Raw genomic sequence first — 27,428 nt, 5'->3', positions numbered from 1 at the left:
TCTTTATTGATTTCCTATTTTTAATTTCATTGATTTCTGCTCTGTTATTATTTGTTTTGTTCTGCTTTGGATTTAATTTGATATTTTTTTCTAGTTTACCAAAGTATGTTCTAGTTTCCCCCAGCTACATTGCATGGATTCATGCATGGCTCACTCAGTCATGTCCCATTCTTTGAGACCCCATGGGCTGTAGCCCACCAGGCTCCTCTGTCAATAGAATTTTCCAAGCAAGAATGCTGGAGTGGGTTGCCATTTCCTTATCCAGCAGATCTTCACAACCGAGGGATCAAACCCTTGTCTCTTGCATCTCCTGAAATGGCAGGCAGTTTCTTTACCAGTTGAGCCACTGGGAGAGCCCATTTAGTTCAGGTTTCCTACCCAGCCACTGGTTCCCATTGCCAGGGTCCAGCCCCAGCAGGATCCAAGGGTACCCTCAGGATGGACAGCATTGGTGAATGAATGACACGGGGAGGCCAAGCTTCAGTGAATGAGGACCGTAACTTTATTTTCAAAAGGAGCTTTTATACCCTGACTTGTACATAGAGGGAAATGAAAAATGCAAGGTCATGCAGAGTCAGCCCAAATACTCCGGCAGTTTTGCCCTTATTGAAACCAGGATTTTTTCTGTATGCCTTTCCATAAACAAGGGTCTTATGTTATGTCTGGCCCTGTGGCCTGTTAACATTTCATGACTCTTTTCTGATAAAGGTTGATCAGCCAGAGTACTTGTTTTCCCTTAAAATGATTTTTCTTTATTTTTCCCAGCCTCAGAAAGTACTAAATAAAGTTACATTCTCACAGAGTAAAGGTGCAGTGGGTCACAAAAAAGAAAGAACTTATTAGCTCAAAGGTCTGATGTGGTTAATACCAAGGCTACCACTTGTTTTTCTTACATTCCAACTACATTAACTAATGCACTCCCAGGTGCACAATGGATAAGGGATATGGGAACTTGGCAGCAAGCATTGGCCCAATAATGAAGCCCTTTACCAGTACTATTCTAATAATTTTTCACTCCTTAAAGGGCTCTATGCCCATTAGAACTTTTAGAATGTTTAAGCTTCCCGTGCCTTTCATGGTTGGGAAGTTGTGAACAATCATGTGCGTTAGTTGTAAGAGTAAGGAAAAACCTGTCAAGCAAGCTAGAATGCCAACAGAGGGGTTAGAATAGAAATATTCCTTTCATGCCCAGTTCAGTTCAGTTCAGTTCAGTCATTCATTCATGTCGGACTCTTTGCGAACCCCATGAATCGCAGCACACCAGGCCTCCCTGTCCATCACCAACTCCTGGAGTTCACTCAGACTCACGTCCATCGAGTCAGTGATGCCATCCAGCCATCTCATCCTCTGTCGTCCCCTTCTCCTCCTGCCCCCAATCCCTCCCAGCATCAGAGTCTTTTCCAATGAGTCAACTCTTCGCATGAGGTGGCCAAAGTACTTGAGTTTCAGCTTTAGCATCATTCCTTCCAAAGAAATCCCAGGGCTGATCTCCTTCAGAATGGATCAGTTGGATCTCCTTGTAGCCCAAGGGACTCTCAAGAGTCTTCTCCAACACCACAGTTCAAAAGCATCAATTCTTCGGCGCTCAGCCTTCATCACAGTCCAACTCTCATATCCATACATGACCACAGTAAAAATCATAGCCTTGACTAGATGGACCTTTGTTGGCAAAGTAATGTCTCTGCTTTTGAATATGCTATCTAGGTTGGTCATAACTTTCCTTCCTAGGAGTAAACGTCTTTTAATTTCATGGCTGCGGTCACTATCTGCAGTGATTTTGGAGCCCAGAAAAATAAAGTCGGACACTGTTTCCACTGTTTCCCCATCTATTTCCCACGAAGTGATGGGACCGGATGCCATGATCTTCGTTTTCTGAATGTTGAGTTTTAAGCCAATTTTTTCAGTCTCCTCTTTCACTTTCATCAAGAGCTTTTTAGTTCCTCTTCACTTTCTGCCATAAGGGTGGTGTCATCTGCATATCTGAGGTTATTGATATTTCTCCCAGCAATCTTGATTCCAGCTTGTGTTTCTTCCAGTCCACCGTTTCTCATGATGTACTCTGCATAGACTTTAAATAAGCAGGGTGACAATATACAGCCTTGACGTACTCCTTTTCCTATTTGGAACCAGTCTGTTGTTCCATGTCCAGTTCTAACTGTTGCTTCCTGACCTGCATACAGATTTCTCAAGAGGCAGATCAGGTGGTCTGGTATTCCCATCTCTTTCAGAATTTTCCAGAGTTTATTGTGATCCACACAGTCAAAGGCTTTGGCATAGTCAATAAAGCAGAAATAGATGTTTTTCTGGAACTTTCTTGCTTTTCCCAAGATCCAGCAGATGTTGGCAATTTGATCTCTGGTTCCTCTGCCTTTTCTAAAACCAGCTTGAATATCAGGAAGTTCATGGTTCACATATTGCTGAAGCCTGGCTTGGAGAATTTTGAGCAATACTTTACTAGCATGTTGGAGAAGGAAACGGCAACTTGCTCCAGTATTCATGCATGGAAAACCCCATAGACCAAGGAGCCTGGTGGGCTATAATCCATGGGGTTGCAAAGAGTCGGACACGACTGAGCGACTTCTGTGTGTTATTAACATGTGAGATGAGTGCAGTTGTGCCATAGTTTGAGCATTCTTTGCATTGCTTTTCTTTGGGATTGGAATGAAACCTGACATTTTCCAGTACTGTGGCCACTGCTGAGTTTTCCAAATTGCTGGCATATTGAGTGCAGCACTTTCACAGCATGATCTTTCAGGATTTGAAACAGCTCAACTGGAATTCCATCACCTCTACTAGCTTTGTTCATAGTGATGCTTTCTAAGGCCCACTTCACTTCACATTCCAGGATGTCTGGCTCTAGGTCAGTGATCACACCACTGTGATTATCTGGGTTGTGAATATCTTTTTTTTACAGTTCTTCTGTGTATTCCTGCCACCTCTTCTTAATATCTTCTGCTTCTGTTAGGTCCATACCATTTCTGTCCTTTATCGAGCCCATCTTTGCATGAAATGTTCCCTTGGTATCTCTAATTTTCTTGAAGAGATCTCTAGTCTTTCCCATTCTGTTGTTTTCCTCTATTTCTTTGCATTGATCGCCAAAGAAGTCTTTCTTATCTCTTCTTGCTATTCTTTGGAACTCTGCATTCAGATGTTTATATCTTTCCTTTTCTCCTTTGGTTTTCACTTCTCTTCTTTTCACAGCTATTTGTAAGGCCTCCCCAGACAGCTATTTTGCTTTTTTTGCATTTCTTTTCCATGGGGATGGTCTTGATCCCTGTCTCCTGTACAATGTCATGAACCTCATTCCATAATTTATCAGGCACTCTATCAGATCTAGGCCCTTAAATCTATTTCTCACTTCCACTGTATAATCATAAGGGATTTGATTTAGGTCATCCCTGAATGGTCTAGTGGTTTTCCCTACTTTCTTCAATTTAAGTCTGAATTTGGCAATAAAGAGTTCATGGTCTGAGCCACAGTCAGCTCCTGGTCTTGTTTTTGCTGACTGTATACAGCTTCTCCATCTTTGGCTGCAAAGAATATAATCAGTCTGATTTGGGTGTTGACTGTGTGGTGATGTCCATGTGTAGAGTCTTCTCCTGTGTTGTTGGAAGAGGGTGTTTGCTATGACCAGTGCATTTTCTTGGCAAAACTCTATTAGTCTTTGCCCTGCTTCATTCCATATTCCAAGGCCAAATTTGCCTGTTACTCCAGGTGTTTCTTGACTTCCTACTTTTGCATTCCAGTCCCCTATAATAAAAAGGACATCTTTTTGGGGTGTTAGTTCTAAAAGGTCTTGTAGGTCTTCGTAGAACCATTCAACCTCAGCTTCTTCAGCGTTACTGGTTGGGGCATAGACTTGGATTACTGTGATATTGAATGGTTTGCCTTGGAAACAAACAGAGATCATTCTGTCGTTTTTGAGATTGCATCCAAGTACTACATTTTGGACTTTTTTGTTGACCATGATGGCTACTCCATTTCTTCTGAGGGATTCCTGCCCACAGTAGTAGATATAATTAACGGTCATCTGAGTTAAATTCACCCATTCCAGTCCATTTTAGTTCACTGAATCCTAGAATATTGACATTCACTCTTGCCATCTCTTGTTTGACCACTTCCAATTTGCCCTGATTCATGGACCTGACATTCCAGGTTCCTATGCAATATTGCTCTTTACAGCATCAGACCTTGCTTCTATCACCTGTCACATCCACAGCTGTGTATTGTTTTTCTTTGGCTCCATCCCTTCATTCTTTCTGGAGCTATTTCTCCACTGATCTCCAGTGGGGGGACTTATAAATTAGAGCCCTAAGTGGATTTTCTTCACAGAAAGGTGGTCAGGAATAGCCCCCTGCTAATGTCAGAAGTGTTGGTGAAAAACATAATATAGTAAACAGTAGACAGACAGACTTTGGTTTTGGGGTAGATGCTCGAGTTTGTCCCAGGAGTCCCTTGAGTCCTGATCCGCCTTGCCTGTCAGGTCTCTTCCTCATGACCTTGCCATGGGTGGGATCTCCTGTGCTGGCTCCTGGCATCCCATGGCTGTTTCTCTGCTGGTGGGTTCTGTTATGGTAAATTTGTGGTTCTTTGTATCCACCTGTCTTGTCTCTCCAGTTTTGGCAGCTGTGGTTTGCTCTTTGACCTCACTTCCCCTCCTGACTGAAGAAGAGCTGATTTTTCATTTTGCTCCACTTTTTACTTCTCATTAGCATAGAGTGGAAACTTCTAAAATGGTTATATGCCAGACTGGAAACTGGAAATCTGGATACTATTTTTGTTTCCGTTTTCAAAGCTCTTTCAAGTGGAATCTTAGGTGGGCTCCACTGGGCTATGCTATGAGCTAAACCTTGTAACCAACACTGAGCATCTGAGGAAAGAGAATTCACTAGAACACACAGATTCTTTTCTACAAAGTGAAGGTTAGTGCCTGAAACCGTGGAATAGGATGTTTTCAACACCAAGCATCATAGGTTTTATGGAGAAACCCTTTGCAATCCCCAGGGATTTTGCAAATGATTCACAGGTGTAGCTGATTTGAGGAAACAGATGTGTTCTTGAAGAGTTGAGTGCAAATTGAATTTTTGTTAATTGAATCTTATTTAGAATTCATTTTAGGAGAATTTTGTTTAAAGTAGCCCCTTGGTGAATTCTTTCGTGAAATGAAAAATTGCTCCTTAATTCATCTTTCTTCTCATGCTAATTTTTACATGTGACACTTTCTTAAAGCTAGGGACCAATTCTAGGCCTATGTAGGATGCATAGCATACTTATGGCTCTTGGTAACAATACAACTCCTTCTTCTATAATTAAAGAAAATGCTGTGTATAAATAGATGAATATATCCTATATGCAGTCCTATGTTTGGAAACAGATATAGTCTAGAACTATGATCTTAAAGAATACCAACAATCTAAAGTAAAATAAACTGGGTGTTCAGTCAACATTGACCAATATAATATAAATAATACAGATTCACATCACACAGTACTGGTGATTCTGATTCTAGAAGTCTAGTATAGGGCCCAAGCATTCAGATTTTTAACAAAAATTCTGTACTGCTTAGGATAGGGGATAGGACAGTAGTCAGTAGCTACCTATGGGCATTTAGATTTAAATTAATTAAAATTAAATTCAGTTCCTCTGTGGCACTAGTTACAATTCAAGGGCTTAATAACCACTTGTGGCCAGTGGTTACCATATCGGATAGTACATATTACAAAATGTATTCATCATTTTGAAATGTTCTATTCAACAGTACTGCAGTGATTCTAATAACAGGCAATATTGGGAAACACTGGCTTAATTATAGACAGACTCTTCTTAGAATCAGGACCCTAAGGTTGTAGGATCTACCAGAAAAGTAACTTCCTGTGATATTAGTTTATTTGTTGTCACAGGTGCCATTAGGAACCATTCTGCTGAAAATTAAGAAGGTCTTGTCTCATTCTCAATGTTAACCTTTATCACATGGGTAATAATTTCATGCATCTACCTTATAGGTATAAATAAAAAATGAAAAGTGGTTTTCATTGACCACAAATGAAAATCAGTTTGATTACTTTTAGAGGCACACCTCAAAGACTACATGAGCACCCATATAATTTCTGAAAAGGGTGCAAAGAGAATTGATAAATTCCAAGTCAAGTAATAAATTTTGGCTGGAGATATTTTCATAGAGTAAATTTAGTAGAAGACAGGAAATGTGTTATTGGATTCATATGTTGTATTAAAAGATATTATAGAGCCTGAGAAAGTGCTCAGTATTTATAGTTCAGAACTTTTTTTCACAGACGAACTGATATTCCTTCTTTCCTTGTATCAAAGATAGATGAGTTGAATCATAAAAGCCTCTAATCTAACTGCTCTTTCCTCAGTTTCTCTCTATCAAGCATGGATAATAAAGTGTGTTATGAGGATTACCTAATGAATAATAAGCACTTGGGACAGTAAAACCTATACATATCAAGGGTTTAATACATTTTAGCCATTGCTGTTGTTAATATTCTCATCAACTACATCACAGAGTTAATCAGATACCTGGGAATAGGACTAACCTTGCTAGCTTTTTAGTCCTTCTGTCTGTATAATGTTGTTTTCAAATATAATCTGCCATGTTCCACTATGATACTTGACTCACATAGAGTACCTGAGATCTGGGCTATATTTGAAAAGAGAGGAAGTGCTTAGAAAATCCACTTTTGTCCTGTCCTGACTTTTTGTTTTCCAGATCAGTTGACCTAAATCTTAAGAGAACCCAAGGACCCTGGAGACTCAGGATTGGACCAGGCCTCCGGGCTCTGATGGAATTTATAAGCATTATAAAATAATCAAAATGTTGCTGCTTCTGTTTATCTATATTGAAAAATATATGCATTTACAGGACTGTTTTGTTTTTACTTATTTTTATTGGAGTATAGTTGATTTACAATGTTGTGTTAGTAGGACTGCTTTATTTGCAGTAAACATTTAGAGAGACAGTGATAAAGCTCATATCATTTTTTCTTCCTTTAATGCAGTCTGATAATGACCTCTGACAGGAAGGACTACAAACAAAATGTCAGTTTCCTGGTTCAAGAATGTACCAGACATTTCAGTGTTTCTGACAAGGATTACATTTTCAGTATGGTTACTCTTTGACTTGTTTTCCAAGCCTCCAGTTAGTACTTGGTCTTGAACTTGCATGTTATGGTCATCTTTTCTGGGTGAGGTCAGTGATTCTGACAGGATGTGTATTTTTTACTCTATAGTATATAAATTTACACAGCACCATATCTGACGGGAAAGAAGTATCATACATTATTATGGGTTTGGCAGGTAAACCCTTATGAAGAGTCAAGCTCTTCAAATACAGACTGGCGCAGTCTACCATCAGACTTCTAGCAAAATAGATCAGAACCAAAGTAAAATAACTGTATTGTAGAGTAGATTGTAATTTACTCATTAAAAGAATTTGAATTCCCACACTCATAATACATTTAAAGATCAGGTAAATCAAACATTATGTTCTAAATAAACTTCTGAGAAAGTATTTGGTGAGAGATATAAAAGACTGCTTTGTTTCAAACATCTCTCAGACATTTCTCGTCTCCTACAGACTCAGAACTAAAGACCTTGATTTTTCATGTTCCCTGGGAGTCACTTTTGACTCATCACTTAGCTGATCTTATGGTCCCCTTTCCCACCCATCTCACTCATGGCATGGACTTTCCCTACTGCTTTTCATGCTTCTCTTCTTTTCCTTCATAAAGCTCACATGTCATTGCTTGCTCTGCTAAAGTCTTTGTGCCTCCTCTGTCACAACCAATTACTGAGGAGGCAAGTCAACTAGGGGGCACAGATTTTTTTTCCCTAAGCTTTCTTCTACTCCCATCCTCCACCGTTAGAATTTTATCAGTAATAACTTAGTTGGAAATCTCGGCTTTTCTTCCTTCTTTGTGAGCAAGTTAGAGTTGCATGTGTTTGCCTATTTCGTATCATCTTGTCTCAGGGTAAAATAAGGGAAAGCATTTTAAAGGGGTCCATGTAGATGGTAGGGTTGAAATAAATTTCTAGGCCCAAGATGAAGCCACTTCTACCCAGGGTACCATATTAAGAACCCAAAACTTACATAACTTTTCTGTCCTTATAAATGCTCTGCTTGACTAAAAATGCAGTATATTCAGTTAAGCCAATCCCCAAATACCAAGACAACTCTGAGCCTTCTCATTCCAAACAAGTTTGGCTCTGTGCCCCAGCCAATCAGATATTTTCTATTTGTCCCTTCCATATTCTCTATTTTTTATCCTATAAAAGTTTCCTTCCTTCCACCCCATTTTGCAGTTCTCTGCAGGAGACTTTCCACATCACGAAGTGTTAAATACATTTGTATTGTATCACCTATATTATATTCTTTAATCATTTTTTAATATCATCCATCAAAGAAAGATAAATTTCAGTTCAGTTCAGTTCAGTCACTCAGTCGTGTCCGACTCTTTGCAACCCCATGAATCGCAGCACGCCAGGCCTCCCTGTCCATCACCAACTCCCAGAGTTCACTCAAACTCATGTCCATTGAGTCAGTGATGCCATCCAGTATTTAAATAGACTCTATTGCCTGTAATATTTCCAAACTGGGCTTGGGAGGAGAATTATTTGGAAGCTTGTTAAGAATATGGATTATTGGACCCCATTCCAGGATCGGAATCAGTAGATTAGGGCTTTAGTTTTCTTCAAAGTTTCCCAGATGGGCTTGATTGTGTATGGGCAGACAGTTGAGAACTTATTGATGCTTGCCTTCTAGATTTCCCTCTCCAAATATTGTGGTCATAGGAGGAAAGTCCTGGCTGGCTGCTAACATTTCTGAGTGCTGATACTCCCCTGGGTCAGCACAGGTAATTGAGAGTTGATCTATTAACTTTTGAAAATTAACATAGAAGAACATAAAGGAAAGGAATAAGGGTTTCTTATCTAACAGGAAATTTGTTTGCATCTTGTCCAGTGTGTCAATGAAAAAAAGGAAGAAAAAAAAAGTTTAATGCAACAGCAGAAAGGTCACAAGACAGTTCCTGAAAACAGGTTGCTATTGCTCTTAGCCAAATTCAGATTGCTTTTACCTTATAACCACTTAAATCATTTTATATTTTCTTGCTTTCTCTTTAAGTCATCAGGCAGGCACACATGGGGGGAGTTTGCCTGTATTTTATATCTACATTAAAAGCATTGCTCTCATCAGGTGCTGCTACAAGATAATTTTCACAAAAAAGGTAAAATCATGACTGTCACACAGTTATAAAATAACCATGTGTTAATGATTTTAAGTATTTTATTTACATTATTAATGAGGTAACCTGTCAGCTTTTACAACAGGTCCAAACATAGACACATTTCTAGATCTTGAATGTTGGACTTGCAAATAAAGGCAAACTGGCACCTGGCTTCTTTCTTTCTTTCTTTTTTATTTATTTATTTATTTATTTTTTTGGTGAGGAGCCTCCCTTCTTTCTCCTTGGGATAAAAGCCATTTGTGTATTCAGAGAGGAGAATAATTTGCATTATTGTCATAAGTTATTTACAACTTACAGAATTATAAAACCCTTCAAAAATAAAGACTAGAACCAGATAATTTTAAAGGTGTGCCCTAAACAATGTACAATTTTCTACTGAAGCACAAATGTTTCCCTATGCTACTGAATATGTGATAGCTCCCTATTGCTATCAAATCCTAACTTTTCTCCATGACTTTAAAACCTCTCCTTTACCTTATTTGCTTTAGGCTGCTCCCGTGATTTATGTCCTATTTTCTGACTTCCAATTATGAAAAAATGTCTTATTTCTAGATGATTATAAAATTAGTGCATATTCATTTTGGAAATTTTGTAAACTACAAAGGAAAATTATAAAGAAGAGAATGAACATACTAGTAATCTTCCACATCTGGAGGAGGAGCTACACTATAACACTATTAATGGTCAAAGGAGTTTGAAGACTTTTCAACATTTTGTTCCATGGTTCTCAACACCTAATTTGCTAATAGTTCTATCCACCTACCAGATGAAGACTTCTGCTCTTATCATGGTGTGGATTTTAGAAAGTCAGCACCTGTCAGTTCAGTCTGCCTTTTTTCACTCCCATCAATATTTCTGCCATACAGACTCAGTCCTCGTACTCCACCATAACAGAGAAAAACATCCCTCGTTTTTCTAAAGCCACCTATCAGTGGCATTCCCCAGCACCTCTCCATGAAACTATAGCTGAGCTTCTACATAAAGGCCATCAGAGGCATTTGGGAAATTAAGAACTTTAAACCAGTTTTGTTTTCTTTTTTCTCCATTTGTTTTGGTTTGGAAAGAATAGGTCAATGAAGGGTGGAATGTGTGAGGAGGGGAGGTTTTACATCAAGCTATTGTTGAATGCTCAAAGTCTTATATCCAGCATGTCTTCATTACTCTAGAGTACAGGCTGCTAGTCGATGCCATGATCTTTAATCTTTGGAACTAGAACCTTAAAGATGCTATGGGCCAGCAGCCTTCCCACACTTACTTCTTCAAGACTTTCAGTGTTCAGCTGAATAGTAACGAAGTTGGAGAGACAGACCACTCCCCACCCCCAGCCTCAAATGCAGGAGCCGATGGCACAGTCATTACCAACACATGAACATACTCATTAAACATATGTTTGGCTGTTGTTGGTTGTCATATGTGTGTGATCATGGTAAACATTTAACAATCGATGCTCTGAAAACAAAAGCCTTAATCTGCAACAGTTGCCAGTTTCTATGGTATAAATACTCCCACTATGGGTTTGCTTGCTTGCTAAGTCACTTCAGTCACAGACTCTGTGCAACCCTATGGACTGCAGCCTGCCAGGCTCCTCTGTCCATTGGATTCTCCAGGCAAGAATACTGGAGGGAGTTGCCATTTCCCTCTCCAGGGGATCTTCCCAACCCAGGGATCGAACCCAGGTCTCTTATATCTTACCTGCATTGGCAGGTGTGTTCTTTACCACTAGCGCCACCTGGGAAGCCTAATTTTAAGCTACTGCCATGATGTCACTGAACATGGGGCTGGGAAGAGATTGTGTTCAATAGGTTGTCATGAGGCAGGAGGGACCACAACACTGCCTCCCACCCTTCAACCTTCACAGAGAGCTCTGAGCATATGGAGGACACTCAAGCCAGATTCAACTTCAGAGAGAACCATGCTAATAGCTGCTGGCTGAGGATGATCTCACCAAGGGACTCACAAGCCTTTTGTGGCTAGCTGGGTCTTAAGTCATCACATCTCCTCCCCTTCTTTCTGTCCTTAGACTTGAGCTTAGGTGGTCTAGTATAGCTATTCTGGCCCAGGTATATAATGACTCAAGTGATCCAGAGCCAGCCTTCCTTCACCCAATTCACAAAATGCATTCAATCTCTGCTTGATAGTAAACACATGTTGGATAGGAAAATTCCACTCCAAGGGGAACCCTGTGGTCTGGTGTCCTCTGAAATAATATTATTAATTCCAGGTATTTATTCCTGGCATAAAAACCCAATGTCAGGGTTGTTTGTTTGTTTGTTTGTTTTTGGTTAAGGGATTGGTGGGCATACAGCCATGAACTTATCATGTAGGCCAAGAGAGAGGTCTTAATAAGCTGTTTTAATTTTTCTTTTTATAGCTTTATAAAAGTGTAACTTGTAAACCATAAAATTCACTCATTTTAAGTGTAAAATTCATTGTGTTTTTATTTTGGTTTTGCTTTTACTATATTTACAGAGTTGTTCAACCATTATCACAATCTAATTTTAGGTCATTTTTATTACTTCAGTTAGAAACCCGATACCCATAAGTGGTCAACTGCCCTTCCAACTACCATCCCCTCTATGTTGTAAGCAATCACTTCCTGTCTCTATAGATTAGCCTATTCTGGACATTTGATATGAATTCAGTCATATAATATGTGGCCTTTTGTATCTGGTTTCTTTCACCTATCATAATGTTTTTACGATTCATCCATGTCATAGCTTGTATCATTACTTATTTTTGTTTCTGAATAATATTCCATTCTTTAATACATCCTATTTTATTTATCCATTCAGAAGTTGATGAAGATTTTGTGCTTTTTTTTTTTCTCTTTCCACTTTTTGGCTATTCTGAATAATGCCACCATGAAAATTTGTGTACAAGTGTTTGAATGGACTTATTTTTTTCATTTCTCTTAGGTGTATCACAAGATATCTGTAAGTGGAATTGTTGAGTCTTAAGCTGCTTTTATGGCTTTCCTCCTGGCTCAGACAGTGAAGAATGCAGGAGACCTGGGTTTGATCCCTGGGTCAAGAAGATTCCCTGGCAAAGGGAATGGCAACACACTCCAGTATTTTTACCTGGAGAATCCCATGAACATAAGAGCCCAGCAGGCTACAATCCATGGGATTCGAGTCGAACATGACTGAGCAACTAACCATGCATACAAGCTGCTTTTATGTATATCTGAGCCAAGACCAAGAGTGCCTGCAGACTGATCACAGAAAATGGTACAAACACCACATCAATGATGTGGCCTCGTCAAAATCAGGCTCTTATTCACCTCTCCCTCCATCAGTCTATATCCCTGTACTACTTCCCTCCTCTCTCACTGTGTTTCTCCTGGCCATCGAAGGAACAGTTGTGACGCCTCCAGAATCTCACACCTGGCGCTCATTTTAGAGTCTCGTATATTTCCTTTTGGAGGAGGAAATGGCAACCCACTACAGTATTCTTGCCTGGAGAATCCGAGGGACAGAGGAGCCTGGTGGGCTGCCATCTATGGGGTCCCACAGAGTCAGACATGACTGAAGTGACTTAGCAGCAGCAGCAGCAGAAGCATATTTCCTTTTCTATATTTTCCCTGCCCTAACTTGAATTATCCTAGATAAACTAAGCCTGCCATATTTCATAGGGTCGTTGGTGACAAGACTTTACAGTAAGTTATCTTTCTATAGTGTCTCTTAGATTTAAGAAGTCTTAGAGAAACGGCACAGGAGGGATAGCCAGCAGCTATTGAATGTACTTCCTCTGCCTTGCCGTTTGTTGTCTCTGAAGCAAGTGTCTGTCTTACTCTTTTTCTACTATAAGAATAAAGAATTTTATTGACTTTTAAAGAAGATTCACTGTTGAAATAATCTTTATGAATATTGTATAAATAGTTTTGCATTATCCTTTTCATTGACTTAACAATATAACATAAGCATTTTTCAATCAAATAATTATTCAAAAATATAATTTAAATAGCCATATCATATTCTTGCATATTGCTGTACTATAACTTATTTAACCATTTCTTTTTGTGAGGCATATAGGATTTTTAACTGTTTTAAGGTGTGTTGGAAGACATATTTTGCTGTATTTTAAATTGGCTAGAGTTAAAATGGCTAGATTTGGCTAGATTATTTTTAGTAGATTTGCTGGTCAAAAGGTATGAATATTTTAAAAGTTTGTATCACTGACTCAAAAGTCAGATTTAACTCTATGTTTACCATGAAGTCTTCTCTAGCCAACTGTAGCACTGTGAGTCCCCTCTTTCTCTAAACCAATTGAGCTTAAATAACTGTGTATTACTACATAAGGATTTTATTTATTTTTCCCTAATTATTTGTTTTCTTTCTATTTCTTTATTTCTTATTTTTTTCACTAATGGTTACACTGCAAAATCCACAAGAATGGAAACCATGCCTTTTATTCGATTGAAAATTCTTCACCAAATTTTGTTTCCATTTCATGAAAAACAGGAATAGTATTCTCAATTTCTCAGAAAAACAAGCATTTCAAAGTACAAGTGGAACTCTTCTAAACACAGGAATTAGAAGTTTGCTGACATTATAGCTCATTTGTGTCTGCTCCCTTAACCTTTTAAGTTTGATAACCCTGTTCCTTCAATTACTACATTTGCATATTCTAATAACCCTCAAAAATCTTAGATTTTATGTTATAACCACTTTCTAGCCTATGACCTTTTGTACTTAAATTAGTAAAATAGATCTAGTTAATCCTCCCTGCAGTTAAAACATACACCCTTCCTAATATCCTGAGTTCTTCCCATTAACCCCAAGAAAGGATCAAAAGAATAGACAACATAATAAGACCCATTTTACTGCAGTCTTTGATTTTCTAAATAGCCAAACAAGAAATTACTTTTTTTTTAATTTTATTTTATTTTAAACTTTACATAATTGTATTAGTTTTGCCAAATATCAAAATGAATCCGCCACAGGTATACATGTGTTCCCCATCCCGAACCCTCCTCCCTCCTCCCTCCCCACACCATCCCTCTGGGTCGTCCCAGTGCACCCTAAGCATCCAATATCATGTATCGAACCTGGACTGGCAACTCGTTTCTTACATGATATTTTACATGTTTCAGTGTCATTCTCCCAACTCTTCCCACCCTCTCCCTCTCCCACAGAGTCCATAAGACTGTTCTATACATCAGCGTCTCTTTTGCTGTCTCGTACACCGGGTTATTGTTACCATCTTTCTAAATTCCATATATATGCGTTAGTATACTGTATTTATGTTTTTCCTTCTGGCTTACTTCACTCTGTATAATAGGCTCCAGTTTCATCCACCTCATTAGAACTGATTCAAATGTATTCTTTTTAATGGCTGAGTAATACTCCATTGTGTATATGTACCATAGCTTTCTTATCCATTCATCTGCTGATGGACATCTAGGTTGCTTCCATGTCCTGGCTATTATAAACAGTGCTGTGATGAACATTGGGGTACACGTGTCTCTTTCCCTTCTGGTTTCCTCAGTGTGTATGCCCAGCAGTGGCTCAGGCAAGCATAACAGGGCAGAAACCTAGAAATTAGGGAAGGTGGACTTTAGTTCCAATTATGCACTGAGTGTGTGAACATTAGAATGTCATTTAGCCTTCCTGGGCCTTAGTATATTTACTTGTTGTGGTATACAGAGAAGCAGTCCCCAGGGATGCCCATATCCTAATTTTCTGAGCCTGTGAAAATGTTAGATTACATGACAAAGGGGGCTTTACAGATGTTATAAAGTTAAGAGTCTTATGGTGGGAAGAATATGGTGGATTAACTAGGTGGATCTAATATAATCACAAAGGTTGTTAAAAGTGGAAGAAGGCAGGAGAGAAGAATCAGAGAGAGATGTGAACTTTGAAGATGGAGAAAAGGGCCATGAGCCAAGAATGCAAGCAGTGTCTAGAAGCTAAAAAAGGCAAGGAAATAGATTCTCCCCTTGATTCTCTAGCAAGAAACACAGCCCTACCAACTCCTTGATTTTTGACCCATTGAGACTCATTTCATACTTCTGACCTACAGAACTATAAGATAATAAATTTATGTTGTTTTAAGCCACTAAATTTGTGGTAATTTGTTACAGCAGCAATAGAAAACTAATATATCTAGAAGGGAATGGGGTAGGTGATAAAATTTGAAGCAGACCTGTCAGATATTAATCATATAATTTCTTATCTCCTATAGTAGAGCTTGGGCTTTCCAGGTGGCTCAGAGGGTAGAGAATCTGCCTGCAACATGGGAGACTCAGGAGATGTGGGTTTGACCCCCTGGAGGAGGAAATAGCAACCCATTCCAGTATTCTTGCCTGGAAAATTCCATAGACAGGGGAGCTTGGTGGAGTCACAAAGAGTCGGACATGATTGAGCACACATGCACACATTGTAGTGCTCAGATATCTATGAAAAGGAATGAGGCAGTAATTATTAGAAATACTTGAATTATTCCCCAGACACCTGAAATGGTATTTAATGTCAAAATGTACTAAAATAAAATAATTAAAGAGCTATAATTTGGTGGATGATGATTACTTGGTAACATTATTCATATTCCTTACTTTGCAGATGATGAAATTAAGGCCAAGGGTAGTTTAATGACTTGCCTAAGGTTACAAATGTGAAGGCAGTATTCAAACCTAGACAGCATGACTCCAAAACCCAAGCTCACTATCTTCACCTCACTATACTGCCTCTCAGGACTAGTGTAAATATGTGTAACAGGGAAACTCTTAGTGAGGAACAAGGCCCGGAAGAATCACTGGGGCCCCTGCCATCTACTTAGGAGATTTTTAAGGTCTCTAAAGTCACAATTCTATTCATCCTCTTCTTAGAGACGTTGAACCTATTGAAAACTATGCACAGGGTTCAGATGAGAATAAAAACATCATCTGTCATGCTTATAAATCTGACTGGTTTTATCTTGCAGTAACAAGTGGGCTTTCTAACACTCCTGAATGGAACTGACTTTTTTACCAAACAGCAGAAACAAGAAGCCAAACATTTCTCCAAATTTCACCAGTCAGTTGAGAAGCTCCTCAGTCCATGAGAAGGAGGGAAAGGAATTTCTATCAGAGAAGGATATTTCTCATACCCAATTTGCTCTAGCAAAGTGTTATAATTATCCAAATCCTCTCTTCTACTTCAACATCTGAATTTCTAGGAGCTGAGAAATACTTTGCCTCAAATTTGTTTTAAAGATAAATGTTCTAATTATCTGTCCAGGGGTATAAATGTTACTTATTTATCAATGTAATTTTGTCTCTCTTCTTCCCTTGGGAAATACAGATCAAAATATTTGAGAGATTACCCTCTTTCCTGAACAATGAAGCAAATAATTCATTTCAAAACTCAGCAGTTCCAATCAACCACTCTAATTTTATGGCCAATAAGAACACTGGTTATTTTGTACATGAAGATGAGGATAATCAAAGTTATGCCTTTAGTCATAAAACAACTTTCATAAGAATCATGATTTTTTTTTAATATCACTGGAGTTAGGAGTTCAGAATTTCTGTATTTAAAACTACAATTCTCTTTAGTTTTGACTTCTGTCAAATTCTGGAAGTTAGAAAGAGAATCATTATTAATGGTGTTATTGTGGACAACATACACCTGGAAGGAACAGTTGACACACACACATCCCTAGACATTGAATTGGCCAAACCTATTCTTGACTATCTTGCAGGATGTTGAAGTCATCAGTCTATGGCAGTGTTCTGTCACTTACTTGAAACAAAGAATCAGGATCGAGCCACTTTCTGAAGCTGGCACCCACAGTTGACTCATTTTTCTTATATATCTCAGAAAACCTTATTACCAGCACTTCATGCATTTCCTCCCAATTCTGTCCTTACAGTACTTTCAAATTTGCTGGTTATTTCTTTATGAACGGTTGGTCTGTGTGTAGGAACAGACTTAACTTTCTTAATTATGTGTTTCAGTTCTCAGTGCCAACCCTATTCTGTTTTTAATTCCAAGTTAACCTTATAGCTCAGGCTAACTTGAAGCATTTTTTTTCTTGATTAACTGAGCTTTATGGTGGTCATATCATATAGCTTTCTACACATTCTTTATATAAAACCTTAGAATATTACTGAACAGAACACTGTACTGTAAGTGAAAAAATAGATTGTTTCTATTAGCAGTAAAGCCATGACTGATCTAAGACATAATATATAGAGAAACAATCTTTCAAGTAATATAATCCAGATGGGTTGAATCTTCTGCATTGAAAAGCATTGCAATATGTAAGTACAAGAAATTTATGACTGTAAGATAACTCTTTCCATTACCAAATTACATGAACAATTTTTGATAAATTATGAGGTTTTATGTTTATCAAATACAGTCAGATTCTTTACCATCTGAGCCACCAGGGAAGCCCAGTATCTTATACAGATGATTAAAAAAATGCTAAATTTTATTTTTTAGCAAATATTCGTATTGATGTTAATAGGAATACTTTGGTTATATTCCATTTTTGCCAACTTAATTCTTCTATGACAAACAAAATGAATGAATTACATTGATTTCTTTACTGTGATGTGTCTGAATGGGCTTATTTCATTTGTCTCTTCTTTTGGCACCTTGCACACCTTGACTCTGTGAGTATTTTATATATTCTCCTGAATTCCCTTTATATTTGATTTTTAAAGAAAGAATAAATATTTTTTTAAATTAGAAAAAAATACTTTAAATTGTGCCAGAAGCAAATGGGTATCATTTGAATGTATATAAAACCTTTGAGTGAACTCCGGGAGTTGGTGATGGACAGGGAGGCCTGGTGTGCTGCAATTCATGGGATCGCAAAGAGTCAGACACGACTGAGCGACTGAACTGAACTAAACTGAACTGAAAACCTTTGAACATGTTTATTTTGTATCATTGTAATTGATTCAACAGTTTCTGAACTCAGTTTCTTCCAAGGAGACCCTGAAACCTACATCTTAATAGTGAGGCAAAGTTGGACACTGAGATTTCTAATTTAGTTTCTTTGACAGATGAAATGACATGCATCCAGAAATTGCTAGTACTTACTCAGCAGTAACTACAGATGAGACTAGGGAGATTTTCTTGCCAACACTGGCACTCATTTGCTTTGAGATTTTTTCACACTTCTCTTTTTCTTCACTCACAATAGATGCCTAGTTGTTTCAGATCGATTACACCTGTTTCTAAGCAAATGAAATACATTTAAAACCTTCCCAACATACATGTGGAATTTGTGAACTGCCAAGAAATTCACTGTTTTCCAGAAAGTATAAATCTCGAAGGCATAGTTGGACAATCTCTGTCTTAGTCTTGGCTATGCTCAGGGTTCCTTTCTTCTGTTTGTTTTGTTTGGTTTGTGGCTTGATGAATTGATCTCTTCATTAGACAGAACCACCTGGAACCTGAGGAACATGGTTTCTGCATTTACTGATTCTGTATCCTAGCTCTTAGCCCCAGGAGAGCTTTGATCTTTCTCTCTCCGTTCACTGTAGATGTGATAATCCTTTTCTTTCTCATTAAGAGCAGTGAATCCTTCATCCACACACATGCATATGACAGTTTTTTTTTTTTTTTCAATAAATATAAGAAACCAAAGAAGCAACAAGGCATTTTGGTAGTCTGTAATCACCATTTGCCTGTCCCTCTGATTTTTTTTCTTTCAAAACACTGCATATTTATTTTAATCCTAGTTTCTTGTTCAGTCACAGTTGCTCCAATATCCTTTATCATTAATTTTGTATGTCTCTGTATGTTCATTTCTCTATTTTTTTTAATTTTTATTTTTCTTCATGCTATTTGAGTCAGAAGCTGGCCACTTGTCCCACATCTGACCATCCTAATCACCATTTTCTAAACTCTTCTTCTCAGTATCTTTAAAAAAAAAAAAAGAAAACCAAGTGTTAGACTCCTAGAAAGGTTGCTGCTAAAACACATGCTTCAATGTATTTGTAACTGTTTAACCATGTGTTACTTAACATCATGCTCATGTGACTGGGTGACAAGCATTGAGTCAAAAAGCAGTCACATTCCAAAGCCATAAATATCTTCCAGTCCTGTGTCTTCTACTTAATGTTCCCAGTCTATCCCTGGATAGTTAAAATCTCTTATTACTACTTCAACTCTGGCCTCTTTATTAGCCTTTTTTATGTGCTCAAATCATTTCACAGTCTACTTGCTCCTTTTTGTCTGATGGTCTACAATGTACGGTATTTGAATATTTCCCAACATGTCCCAGAAATGTAGGAGCCTGGTAGGCTGCCATCTATAGGGTAGCACAGAGTCGGACACGACTGAAGCAACTTAGCAGCAGCAGCAGCACCAGCAACATGTCCAACTTCAAAGCCCTAACAGCTCTGTGCTATTACTAGGCTCTTCTCTACCCTCTGCTGCTGCTAAGTCACTTCAGTCGTGTCCGACTCTGTGCGACCCCATAGACGGCAGCCTACCAGGCTCCCCCATCCCTGGGATTTTCCAGGCAAGAATACTGGAGCGGGTTGCCATTTCCTTCTCCAACGCATGAAAGTGAAAAGTCAAAGTGAAGTCGCTCAGTCGTGTCCAACTCTTAGCGACCTCATGGACTGCAGCCTACCAGGCTCCTCCGTCCATGGGATTTTCCAGGCAAGAGTACTGGAGTGGGGTGCCATTGCCTTCTCTGAAGTACCTCACCTAGTATCAACCAAAAGAAGTTTATAATAAATGAGCCATGTCCATTGAAATCTAATCTCTAAGAAAAATGTTATAACGATTTCTAAAATGCTTGAAGCAAATTTAAGTTATATACAGCAACAGCTATAGTAACCATGAATTCATAGCTTAAAAATAAACAACATTCCTACTGATTCCATCCTAGCCATGTTTTTGACACTTCACATCTGTATTGTGGCAATGGTTATATAATCAAGTTGCCTAACAAGAGGCTCTCTCTGCTGCTTCTTTCCAGAAAATTACTGGGTGAACAATCTTCCTAAGACACCCTTTACACCAACATTGCCTTATGATGTTCTTGCTAAGTGTTCCTAGTAAGTTTGTATTCCCTACCTTGCTTTTAAACATTTGCCATGAGAAGGACCATGATGCATATCCAAACTTATTTCACACTAATACATAGTCTCTGTTTCAGTCACACCACCTTCCACAATCTACAACTTTCCCATTATATTAAGTGGAGAAGGAAATGGGAACCCACCCCAGTACTCTTGCCTGGAAAATCCTATGGACGGAGGAGCCTGGTAGGCTACAGTCCATGGGGTCACGAAGAGTTGGACACGACTGAGCGACTGAGTGACTTCGCTTTCACTTTTCACTCTCATGCATTGGAGAAGGAAATGGCAACCCACTCCAGTATTCTTGCCTGGAGAATCCCAGGGACAGAGGAGCCTGGTGGGCTGCCATCTACAGGGTCACACAGAGTCGGACACGACTGAGGCGACTTAGCAGCAACAGCAGCATTATATTAAGGGAGCCTTTGCTAACTGTGACTCCTCCCTGCATACAATAATGTCTCTTCTCTCTTAGACTGACTATGTTTCCCATGCCACAAGGTACACTTTAGTGCCCCCTCCCTCTATGAACACTATTCTCCATCATACAAGAAAGCAGAAAGTAAATATCCATGAATTACCACCTAAATTCTACAGCAAATTAATATTTTGTACTGTTTTATTGCACATCTACCCATTTATCTATCCTTCCATCCATCATTATTTCATCTTATTTTAGCATACACTTCAAGTTTTATAAGTTAGTTCACTTCATTCTGAAAACTTTATTATGTAGATCATTAACTAGAATTCAATATTTGGTTTGGGTCCTTTTTGTTAGATAAAACTTACATACAATGAAATACACAAACAGTAATTGTACAATTTGATGAGTTTTGACAAATGCATGTGGTTGTGCAACCTAGAGTCCCATCAAGATATAGAACATGGCCACCACTTGAGAAAGTTCCCTCATGCCCCTTCACAGTCAATTCTATCTCCAGCTCTGGCAGAGGCAAAATTGTTCTGATGATTTCCACAATAAATTAATTTTCTTTTTTATAATTTATTTAGACAGGATCATATAATTGATACAATCCATGCCATTGTCAATTTCTCTCTATTTTTTTTTTTCAGAGTAACACTGTATTGTTTATAAATGTTCCTGTTGATGAATACTTTGAGCTGTTTCCAGGTTTTAGCTAGTATAAATAAAGCTATTTTATTGTACAAACGTTTTTGTAGACATGTTTTTATTTCTCATAGATAAATACCTAGAATAACAGGGTGGTGTATACTTAGGATTTTCTTTCAGATTTTAGTTTTCTTGGTGATGTGCTCTAATTTTTGCTTATTCCATTCTTTCTGTGCACATGGGTTTTTTAAATCATAATTAAATATACAGAATATAAAATTAATCATTTAAACCATTTTTTGTGTACACTTCAGTGGCACTAAGTACATTCACAGTGTTGTACAACCCTCACCACTATCTATTTACAGACTTTTTTTCATCAACCCAAACAGAAGTGTTGTACCCACTAAACAATAAATCTCCATCCCCTCTCTCTCATTCCTAGCCCCAAGTAATCTTCATTCTATTTTCTGTCTCAATAAATTTGCCTATTCTAGGTATCTCATATAAGTAGAATCACACAATGTTTATGCTTTTGTGCCTGACTTATTTCAGTTAGCATAATATTTTCAAACTCTATCCATTGTTTAGCATTATAAGAAACTACCAGACTTTTCTACAAAGTGTATTATTTTATGCTTCCACTAGCAATAGATGAGTTTTTGTTGTCTCACATCCTTGCCAATATTTAGTGTTGTCAGTTGTCTTGATTTTTAGCCATTCTGGCTACTTAAGTAAGCTCATTTTCACTTTATGCTTTTCAGAATTCCTCTTGCCTTGATAGTCTGCACACACAGTTGATTAAACAGTTCTCTAAACATGCTGTGTGTATGAATTCCTTTCCCCAGATGGACTTCAAACTCCTTGAGAATAGGGACTGTGCCTTATATGACATTTATTTACTTTGTAGTACCTAGCTTTGGATCATGCTCATAACAACTGTGACCATTTGAAAACACACTCAATCCAAACTGAGACAGAAGATTTAGTTTTAGTATACTAGTTATGGCTCTCATGGCAGATTTTCTAACTGCAGGTTGAGATGTGAAAATTTCAAATCATTTTTAGTTTTTTTTTTACCTTTCTTAACTATGGACTCACAAAATATATTAGGAAATAAAATACCAATAATATCTAAATAGTGAGCTGATATGTATCTATGGTTGCTAAGGGACTGTTAATTCAGCCATAGATTTAATTTTCTTTAAATTCCTTTGATGAATATAGACTCAGACAGAAATAGTAACTAACAGGAAAACGGAAAAAAAAAAATAGTAAATGAAACAGAAACAAGGAAACCAGCATATTTAATGTCTTTCTAGGAAAAGAACTCTTTGACAAATTGGACTTTTTTAAATCTAAATTAAAAAGTTGTTACAAGCTGGAGGATAGCTCATTTATGTATTAATTTTTCTGTTTATGAATAGCTTATTATGTATTAGGAAATTAAGTATTTAAATAACCCTATCTTCAATACCATATATCACCTACTGCTATAGACTGAATTGTAGCCCCTCAGAATTTATTTGTCAAAGTCTTCACCCTAAATTTGATGCTATTTGGAGGTGGGGCCTTTGGGAAATAGGTTTAGATGAGGTCATGACAGTGGGATGCTCACAATGGGGTTAGTGCTCTTATTGGAAAAGAAACCAGAAAGCTTGTTCTCTCTCTACCCGACTTGCCAACATGTGAAGACATAGGGAAGGTAGACATCTACAAACCAGGAAAGGAGTCTTCAACCAAAACTGACTGCTAGCACCTGGATCTTGGGTTTCTACCCTTTAGGACTATGTGAAAATAAAATTTTGTTAAGCCAGCAAGTCTATGGTATTTTGTTACGACAGACTGAGTTGACTGAGACATAGTTTTTTTACCCAAATTCTACCCTCCATAATAAGGCAATTTTCTCAGGAAAAAAAAAAAAAGTTAAAGGTTTTCAATTAAAAAAAAAAAAAGTCTCCTGATTGGCACATGGTAAACTTTCAGAAAATGTGTTTTCAATTGAACTAGGCTCAGTTTACACCTTCTATGGCTTCCCAGATGGTTCAGTGGTAAAGACTCTGCCTGCCAATGCAGGAAATGCAGGAGATGTGGGTTTGATCCCTTGTGTGGGAAGATCCCTTGGAGGAAGAAAGAGCAACCCACTCCAGTATTCTTGCCTGGAAAATCCCATGGACGGAGAAGTCTGGTGGGCTACAGTCCATGGGATCTCAAAAGAGTCAGAAACAACTGAGCAGCTGAGCATACATGCACACTTAATATTCCTCTGGAACAAGTCTACTTATATTGGCAGAGACAATCAGCTTATATATCTTATGATTTTAGAAGACCCATAATCTTCTCTTCTTCAAAACAGCTATCTATCCTAATGGCCACCTACCATTTGGTATCAATTCCTTCCTAAGTAAAGCATTGGTCCCAGTTTAACTGCAGACATAGTTTTGAAGTTATATTAAAACAATGACAATGGTAAACACTTTCATAAAAGTTAGTGGATGGAATTACCTAGCAGAGTCTGAAGAAAGGAAACATGGAACAGGTACAATAGGTAGTTTTGTATTTGTCTGGATGAGTAGGGATGAGGTGAGGAGTAAAGTAGATGGAAGTTGTTATCTAGAGTGCTCAGTTGCTCAGTTGCCCAATTGGCAGGCAGATTATTTACCACCAGTGCCACTTGGGAAGATCTATATGTTATCTAGAGTAGTGGTGGAAAAGTGACTAAGATTTAGACAGTGGGAGAATTCACATAAAATTCTGGATTTTAGCTTCCTTGAAAAATCAGATCCAGAGCACTGGGCCAATATTCTTGCCTGACAACAAACACCTGGAGTGACACAGTAGCTGCCTCTTTAAAAAAGGGTATGTGCTCTGTCTTACCAACTGTCTCAACCATCCCGGAGTCTCATACACCAGGTGTGACTTCGTTATGGTATTTACCAAGCCCCTGTAGGCTTTCATTTTGCCACTCCTGGCCTAAGACTTAGGGACACAGAGATAAATATGACAATAACTGGGGGAGAGGAGACTTCCGGGCACTTACCAGTGAAGGAGATGTTGAACACAGAAAGCAGTAATGAGAGGGAGTGAGACTACTTAGGAAAGCGACATGGCTTGCTTAAGTAAAGTGAACACTGGTGAAATGCATAGAACTTTACCATCTGAGCCTTTATTTTCTGGAATGCCTCCTACCTATTTTCCATATTTCTCTAAAAAATTAATCAGTTGACTATATAGGACAGTTATTGCCTTAAGCCACTTCTAATGAAGCATTGCATTTCCAATTCATTCTAACAATTTAAAAAGAATCTGTAGTTACTGTTCTGAGTACTTTTATTGTTCAAGATGAAGGTTAATCAGAATTTTGTCGTTAATATACCACATTAGTAATAACATTTTAAATAATCCATTTGCTCAGAAGTCCCCACTTTCAAATGGACTCCATATTTCCAAATTTTACTCACTGAAATAGAAAGTAAGTGAGGTTACAAAGACATTAACACACATTCACTCAAATTCACTTTAAGAGTATTCTTATTTTTGTTGCCTTAAACTCTGAAAGAAGTGGTTGCCATTTCTTCAAGCTTGACGATCTCTGTGTTCAACTAAAGTAAAGTGCTTAGCCTAGAGCCTGAAAAATCCAATAATAAGTATTACCTTTCTTTCCAGATACATCCTCTTCCTTTCTACCATTTTACTTAATATTATTTTAGATGTGTGTGTGTGCTCCACCCAGTAGTGTCCAGCTCTTTGCGACCCAATGGGTTACCCTACTGTAGCCCATCAGGCTCCTCTGGGATTTTCCAAGCAAGAATACTGGATTGGGTTGCCATTTCCTCTTCCAGGGAATCTTCCTGACCTGGGGATCGAACTTGTGTCGCCTGCGTCTCTTGCATTGGCAGGTAGATTCTTTACCACTGAGCCATCTGGGAAGCCATTATTTTAGATAGGAAAATTGAATTAGGATTAACCTAAAGGTGGCTAAGAGGTAAAGAATCCACCTGCCAAACAGGAGACACAGGTTTGATCCCTGGAGAAAGAAATGGCAACCCACTCCAGTATTCTTCCCAGGGAAATCCCATGAACAGAGAAGCCTAGAGGGCTACAGGCCATGTTCACAAAGAGTCAACATGACTTACCAACTTAACAACAACAGCCACACTCTACAGATAAAACCCCTTACCAGTCCATGTAAAACATTGCTGAGAAGTTAAGAACGTTAGAGGGATGGTCAAACAGGAGAGTAACTAATATTTCAAATTAAACATCAGTGTAATCTCAGAAAGAAATATAAGAAACTCCAAAATCATCCCACCTCTCCCTCTCCCACAGAGTCCAAAAGACTGATACTGGATGCTCGGGGCTGGTGCACTGGGACGACCCAGAGGGATGGTACGGGGAGGGAGGAGGGAGGAGGGCTCAGGATGGGGAACACATGTATACCTGTGGCAGATTCATGTTGATATATGGCAAAACCAATACAATATTGTAAAGTTAAAAAATTAAATTAAAAAAAATAAATTAAATTTAAAAAAAAAGAAATATAAGAAACTGATGACAGAAAAAATCACTTTCCTTCTTGTGTAAGCATCTTCATTCCTTGTCTGGAGTCTTAGATCCAAGACCATTGTTTACTGCCATGTACACTGTGTGAGATGCTGTGATCAATAATGATGGAAGGATTTTTTTTTTATTCACTGCTGTGTCCTATAACCTGGCAAAGTGAAGTGCATGTCAGATAGTGGACCATCGTTAGAACACATGACAGCCAGCACACTAGAAAACATAGTTCATGAGCTTGAAGTGTCTGAAGTTGAAATAAGGAAATAACAAAGTATGCCACAACTAACAAAATTACAGAGCATGAATAAATACATCCCTTATACCTCCCTAGTTTCTCTTGTTTCCCCCTTTTCCATTTAAATGCATGTATAGGGGTGAAATTAAGTAAATGGCAAGAAATGTGCAATCTTCACTGATGTTTATGGCATTTTGCATCTCAACTCACAGCCATCTACTATGACAGTGCTGATCCAAAATTGCAAAGCTTTGAGTTGCAAAGATTTCTTTTTGAATGTAGATTTCATAGTGCTTCTTATTTTTTATTTAGTCAAATAATTTCCTTTTATTTTCATTCTTAAAACACTGGGGATATGGAGAGTGGCAGGGTCAGGCATGATGCTTTCATTAGATTCATAATGTCCCAATGCATAGTGTTTGTGACAAACGTGTACATACATTGCTTCCTTTGAACTCCAACAAGAAGATCATACTTTTGTAATGTAGTCATCAGGACACAGGCTCCCACTGATACAATTGCTAGCAGCTTGGAGCTCCCCATTGAGACACTCCCATTGCCATTCTAGGCAGCATTTTCAAATCACTAGTTGCCAGATCCTGTCTGTGTGTCAGGGAAGAGAACTGAGACATGGAAAGGATCATATTTTAATTTTTCCTCATTTATTTTTCAGCACAGTGGGAGACCAGAAAGAAACAATGAGCAAAGAGAGTAAATATGTGAGCAAATACCTTAGCCTTCACCACATACTTAAGAGTTACCAAATGCAGGTTCGTGTGCCTACACACAGTGAGGCCAAATGATACTAAGATGTTGGAGTCTGGAGCAAAGAAAGGTTTATTGCAGGGCTATGCAGGGAGACCAGTGACTCATGCCTCAAAATCCTGCACTCCTTGAAGGGCTTCAAGCAAAGCACTTTTAAAGGCCAGGTGAGGGAGGGATGTGGTTAGCTGTTGCAAACTTCTTGGTGTAGGAATCCTTTGTTCTTGCAGCTGTCCACATGGGTCAGGTCAAAATGTTCCTGTAAATCTTCAAGACAAATGTTATTCTCTGTTCTGCAACTTTTTATCTCAATATAAGTGGACTCTTAAAGGTCAGAGCCTTAAGAATAGGCTATCCTGTATATTTCAGGCTATAGGTGACATTCTTTTAAAAAAGGTACAAAGCCAGTATGACTAAGCACAGACACCAAAGCACAAAGGTTAAAGCAAAAGGAACATATCTAATATAAAGTCAGATTTGTTCTTCTCTATTACATAAGTGCCT

This window comes from Bos taurus, chromosome X, assembly GCF_002263795.3.
Source record: "Bos taurus isolate L1 Dominette 01449 registration number 42190680 breed Hereford chromosome X, ARS-UCD2.0, whole genome shotgun sequence".
Lineage (NCBI taxonomy): Eukaryota > Metazoa > Chordata > Mammalia > Artiodactyla > Bovidae > Bos > Bos taurus.
The sequence above is the reverse complement of the archived record's forward strand: the minus strand, read 5'-3'. Positions refer to the sequence as shown.